Source organism: Giraffa tippelskirchi, chromosome 14, assembly GCF_054371585.1.
Source record: "Giraffa tippelskirchi isolate mGirTip1 chromosome 14, T2T-mGirTip1v1.2.pri, whole genome shotgun sequence".
In the NCBI taxonomy this organism is placed as follows: Eukaryota; Metazoa; Chordata; class Mammalia; order Artiodactyla; family Giraffidae; genus Giraffa; species Giraffa tippelskirchi.
Window position 1 is genome coordinate 51,438,577 of NC_137288.1, and position 6,538 is coordinate 51,445,114.

Sequence of the window (6,538 nt, forward strand, 5' to 3'; positions counted from 1 at the left end):
GATGCAAGTAGTCTGGCATCCATGCTGAGCCCACGATGGCTGCCAGACTTGTGGCTAGTGAGAAACAGAGTTGTTGGTTTGAGTTTTGTTTTGAGGCATAATTAACATGGCTCAGCTGGTAAAGAATCTGTCTGCAATGCGAAGACCTGGGTTTGATCCCTGGGTTAGGAAGATTCCCTAGAGAAGGGAAAGGCTACCCACTCCAGTATTCTGGCCTGGAGAATTCCATGGACTGTATAGTCCATGGGATTGTAAAGAGTTGGACACGACTGAGTGACTTTCACTGACATGTCACATTATATTAGTTTCAGGTGTGAAAGTGTTAGCTGCTCAGTCGTGTCCAACTCTTTGTGACCCCATGGACTGTAGCCCCCCAGGCTCCTCTATCTATGGAATTCTCCAGGCAAGAATACTGGAGTGAGTAGCCATTCCCTTTTCCAGGGGATCCTCCCAATTCAGGGATTGGACCCAAGTTTCCTGCATTGGCAGGTAAGTTCATTACCACTGAGCCACTTGGGAAACCCCTCTTTATGTATCCATGATAAAATCTCAGCTGTGATAATAACAAATATGGGGGAATGATATTTTTCTTTAAAGTTGACAGTCTTTTAAAGAAAAAGGTAACTGAAAAAAATTATTAAAAGTGATTTTACCAAGTTTTCTTTATCTTTCCTCAGTCTCAATATGCCTATATATATATATATATATATATATATATAGTGTATATAATTCTTCCCTATAAGTCATTAAATAATAGGTCATTATACATTATAATAGATGTTACTTTCTGGAATAATCTCAAATTAAAATTTGTTCTTTTGAAAGCACTGGTCATGCAATTAGAGAAAAATATGAGGCATCGATATTTCAAATGAGGATACAAAGTTACTACTATTTTCAGACAATGTAGTTGTTTACATAGAAAGTACAAAAGAATCAATTGGGAGAAATTCTGTAACAACAGATGGTAATTTAGCTAGGTGGACTGATTTCAAAATTAATATCCACATTCAGTAGCATTTCAATAAACAGGCAATGTTTAGCTATAAAATGTAATGAGGCAATCTACCTCATTTATAAGAGTGTTAAAAAAAGAACACCTAGAATGAACTTAATAGGAAATGTGTACACCTATATATTTTTAAAACTGTAATACTTTCTTGAAGGACATAAAAAATAAAAAGAGCTATCATTTTCTTAATACTGTAAACACATCAATTTACCTGAAATTAATCTGGACATGGAACAACAGACTGGTTCCAAATTGGGAAAGGAGTATGTCAAGGCTGTATATTGTCACCCTGATTATTTAATTTATATGCAGAGTACATCATGAGAAATATTGAGCTGGAGGAAGCACAAGCTGGAATCAAGATTGCTGGGAAAAATATCAATAACCTCAGATATGCAGATGACGCCACCCTTATGGTAGAAAGCAAAGAAGAACTAAAGAGCCTCTTGATGAAAGTGAAAGAGAAGAGTGAAAAAGTTGGCTTAAAACTCAACTTTCAGAAAACTAAGATCATGGCATCCAGTCCCATCACTTCATGGCAAATAAATGGGGAAACAATGGAAACAATGAGAAACTTTATTTTTGGGGGCCCCAAAATCACTGCAGATGGTGACTGCAGCCATGAAATTAAAAGATGCTTACTCCTTGGAAGAAAAGCTATGACCAACCTAGACAGTATATTAAAGAGTAGAGACATTACTTTGCCAACAAAGGTCCATCTAGTCAGAGCTATGATTTTTCCAGTAGTCATGTATGGATGTGAGAATTGGATTGTAAGGAAAGCTGAGTGCTGAAGAATTGATGCTTTTGAAATGTGGTGTTGGAGAAGACTCTGGAGAGTCTCTTGGACAGCAAGGACATCCAACTAGTCCATCCAAAAGGAAATTAGTCCTGAGTAGTCATTGGAAGGACTGATGCTGAAGCTGAAACTCCAATACTTTGGCCACCTGATGCGAAGGACTGACTCATTGGAAAAGACACCAATGCTGGGAAAGATTGAAGGCAGGAGGAGAAAGAGATAACAGAGGACGAGATGGTTGGATGGCATCGCCAACTCTATGGACATGAGTTTGAGCAAGCTCTGGGAGTTGGTGATGGATGGGGAAGCCTGGTGTGCTACAGTCCAGGGGGTTGCAAAGAATTGGACATGACTGAGTGGCTGAACTGAACTAATCCGTAAATCCAATGTAATCTTCATCAAAATACCATCAGTAACTTTTATAACTTGGCAACCTATTATTAAAATTATCTGGAAATGTAAACTTGTGGAAACTATATATCAATGGATTCCCGAATATGCAACAAGAGTTTTGGGGAAGGAGGTGTTAATAATGTTTATCTATAGACAGCAGAAGTGAGGAGTAAGGCATTGATCCAGTGCCTCAGTTTTTATTTCATAATCATCTATGCTATTTGAAATTTTCAGTAGGCACATGTGTCACTTATATGATTAAGATGGTAATTGTTTATTTTAAAAGGACATTTTCCATGATGTAGTGATGTAGAGTGATGCTAACCCTCACTGCTCATGGGAATCAGACAGGGAGCTTTAACAGATCTCACCTCCAGATTTGGGTTCAGTTGGTCTGGGGTAGGGGGCCAGGCATCTGTATTTTTTAATTTTATTTATCATTATTTTTGATATTTTATTTGTTTATTTATTTGGCTCTGTTGGGTCTTAGTTGAGGCACTCAATCTTCTCTCTAGTTGTGGTAAGTGGGCTTAGATGCCCCGAGGCATGTGGGATCTTAGTTCCCTGACCAGGGATCAAACCCACGTCCCCAGCATTGGAAGGTGAATTCTTAACCACTGGACCACCAGGGAAGTCCCTGTATTTTTTTAGAAAGCTCCCAGTGACTTTCCTGTTCAGCCAGGGCAGAGGGTTACCACTTTGGTGGCCCACGGTGGTGTCGTGCCAACTGTGGTCACAACCCATGGTCTTGAGACCAATTTAATGGGTTCAGTTCAGTTCAGTTCAGTCACTCGGTCATGTCTGACTCTTTATGACCCCATGGACTGCAGCACGCCAGGCCTCCCTGTCTATCACCAACTCCGGAGTTTACCCAAACTCATGTCCATTGAGTTGGTGATGCCATCCAACCATCTCATCCTCTGTCATCTCCTTCTCCTCCCACCTTCAATCTTTCTCAGCATTAGGGTCTTTTCCAATGAGTCAGTTCTTTGCATCAGATGGCCAAAGTATTGGAGTTTCAGCTTCAGTATCAGTCTTTCCAATGAATATTTAGGACTGATTTCCTTTAGGATGGACTGATTGGATGTCCTTGCAGTCCAAGGGACTCTCAAGATTCTTCTCAAACACCACAATTCAAAAGCATCAATTCTTTGGCACTCAGCTTTCTTTATAGTCCAACTCACACATCCATACATGACTACTGGAAAAACCATAGCTTTGACTGGATGGACCTTTGTTGGCAAAGTAATGTCTCTACTTTTTAATATACTGTCTAGGTTGGTCATAACTTTTCTTCAAAGGTACAAGCGTCTTTTAATTTCATGGCTGCAGTCACCATCTGCAGTGATTTGGGGCCCCCAAAAATAAAGTTTCTCATTGTTTCCCCATCTATTTGCCATGAAGTGATGGGACCAGATGCCATGATCTTAGTTTTCTGAAAGTTGAGTTTTAAGCCAACTTTTTAACTCTCCTCTTTCACTTTCATCAAGAGGCTCAGTGGGTTGGGATCAACAATTAAAAAAAGAACCCTGCAATTGACAGAAGTGTGTGTGTGTGTTTACACACTGGGTTGTGATCTAAAGCATCTCTTTCTGTGGAATGAAATTTTAAAAATTCAGAAAGCCACTGCCTCATGTGACTCAAACACATCAGACCTTCTAAAACACTGTATCAGAGTTGGTGTGAACTAATATTAAAGGCTTTCCACAGCCTAAAAATTATATTCTAATTCTGGCTTTTGTGCATTTATTCAGTCATTGATTGATGACAATCCAAAGATAAAAAATTTCATATATAATACTGGTGTTTATATGATGAACACAGTGTCTGACTTAAGTAGATGCTAAAAAAAATATGATAATGAAAGAATGAATGAAATTATTCATTAAATTATAATAAATTATTAGGTAATGCTTTGCCTCATCTTTCCAGTTTTTTTTTTTTGTTTCTCTTCTCCCTTCTAACCACATGCTCCTAAATAATTTTTTTTGAGTAGAATAAACCAAGAATACTTGGATGGACATCCCAAGTTCAACGTGAAGGCTGAGGCGGGACTCCCTCTTTGCTGAAACACTTACCCAGGTGAGGACAGTGCTTGGCTTGCATTGGACCACCCTCACCACATGGACCGTGGTCACATCCATCTTATCACAATCAAAGCTTGGATCTGTGGGCAGGACGTAGATACTCATGAAAGACAGAACCAGGAAGAATTTGGCTGAAATGGATTTGCTTTATTCAAAACAAGTTGTGTCTTCCAAAGGTGAGGTCTTCGGGAAAACGTTCCAATTCTCTATACAACCGATGTCACGTAACTGAGAAAGGTATCATGTGACCACAGGCTCAGCCCCTGAGCAAGGTGCTGCAAGAAATACGAGAAAGTATCAGAGTTGCTTTTAACCAGGAGATGCCAATTGTAAGTGAAAAGGAAATTCAGGTTGGGCAGAAACCAGATGAAATGCGCCGAACAAGAGAGTCTGTAGATCGAACAGCTAGACACACGGGACAGGAACGTAGGAAGCACCAGAGAAGCGCTCAGGTAACGTCCTGAAGCCTGAAAACTGGATTCTAACTGGCCTAAGGCCTCTTCATTAGCTGCTTGTGTTGCATAATGTTTTATAAAACATTAGTGAGATGACAGTCTCCGGGAATTCTCTTCCAGGATGGTGGGCCTCCCTCACTCATTCCAGGAGTCAATGCATCCCTCCACGACTCGATGGATTTCTGGGCTGTTCCACCTTGTGCCTCCCAGGTCACACTATTTGGAGGATTGACAGGGAGGAGGGTGAATAGATCTATGACATGGTTAACTTTTAGCAGAAATGAATCACAGGTCAGAGTGACATCAGCTGGCTTCTCAATGACTATCCAGAGATACTGAAGGGAAGGCCTTTCTAGAAGCAAACAGCTGAGAAGGTACATGGGATGAAGATTAGAAAAAAGCAGAATTAATAGTAGAAGCGAAACGTGAACATTTCAAAGTTAATCTATGAAAACAGAGTAGAAGCAGGGAGGATTTAATCCCCAAAAGAGAAGACTGAAAAGTGATCTCATTAGGATCTTCAAAAATATATGAAAGATGATTTTATAGGGAATGGAGAACTAGCTCTTTTAAATGTTAAGCTGAACTTTGAATTATTGACGCTCCTTCTGAAAAAGTGCATCTTTGTTTCTACTTACTTAATATTTCTCAAATGCCTCTTCCTCACAGTCCACTTGTTAAATATTAAATTCAATTGAACCTGTGTATGTAGGGCTCTGGGTAAGCGCTGAGAGGTGTGGGGGATTTCACAGGAGGTCATCTTTCTTTCCAAAGGGGTCTCGAGTGAGGCTATGCAGCATATTAGATACTTGCTTTACTAGGGAGTTTTGGAAACGAGATAATGAAGGAGACAGTAGTCACATGACCCAATTGTTCTGTTCTGTTCCATAGTTCTGTGTTCCATTCATCTATTCCTTTATTTTCAGATTCTCATTGAAATCTAGAAAGTCGTGAAGTTGCTGCTGAGGATGGGTGTGTGTGATGGTTTCCTGTCTCCGGAGAGATGGAAATGGGGCTAACCAGGTTTGTGGAAACAAATACCTGTTACTGGTATAATACCAGTAAAAAATGGATCTTGAAACTTTGAGCTTGAGGTTTTGAAATCATCAAGCTCTTTATTGTTTCCTCTTGAAGGCAGATATTTCCAATGTCTGCCCAGAATGTAGACAGGATTTTGAAATAAGTTTCTATAACCCAAGTTGACTGAAAGTGCTCCCAAGTTCCAAAGGACTCTTCAAGTGTCCAACAGCTACCCAGATGTGGAAAAACTGGTCTTTCCCCCTCAAAGTTCATGATTCCAACTCAGATTTTAACACACTGTTTCACACTTTTCAGGTTAAGAGAACTTGCCTAGAATGAAATAAATCACTAAGTATTGCTTTTCCTAAAATGGCACATCCTCTAAGGCTAATCAGTTTTCAAATTAACATGCACCCAAATGATTAATTTGATAAACGGGGACACTGAAAACAGCTGTGACACAGGACCTACTCTTGGAGTGTTGTGTTGGCACCCATAGAAGGTCAAGACCTTCCACCTTCTTATTAGACCCGTTTCATCAAGAATTGTTATCATTTTTATTTCAGCATTGCACTTGACAATCACATTATTAACCTTTAGCTTCCCCCCGGGAGGAAATTAATTGGTTGGATAATTTTTTTGAGGGGGAGTGGCAGGACTACTGAGCATAGCAATATGAAAACATATTCACATTTTAAATGCTTCTGTATGCATAATAAATACTAGAACACCACCGAGCTGAAATTAATGAGTCTGTATTTGAAGCATGGCT

The 6,538-nt window shown here is 39.7% G+C and overlaps 1 long non-coding RNA gene across 1 annotated transcript; it reads right to left on the reverse strand.

Annotated features, from left to right (window-relative positions):
- Positions 1-4,417: 4,417 nt before the first annotated feature.
- On the reverse strand, positions 4,418-5,623 carry LOC145534227 (uncharacterized). The gene is made up of 2 exons (XR_014074361.1): positions 5,385-5,623; positions 4,418-4,566 (listed from the first exon to the last, which is right to left on the reverse strand). It is a non-coding gene; the product is annotated as an uncharacterized LOC145534227 (long non-coding RNA).
- Positions 5,624-6,538: the final 915 nt, after the last annotated feature.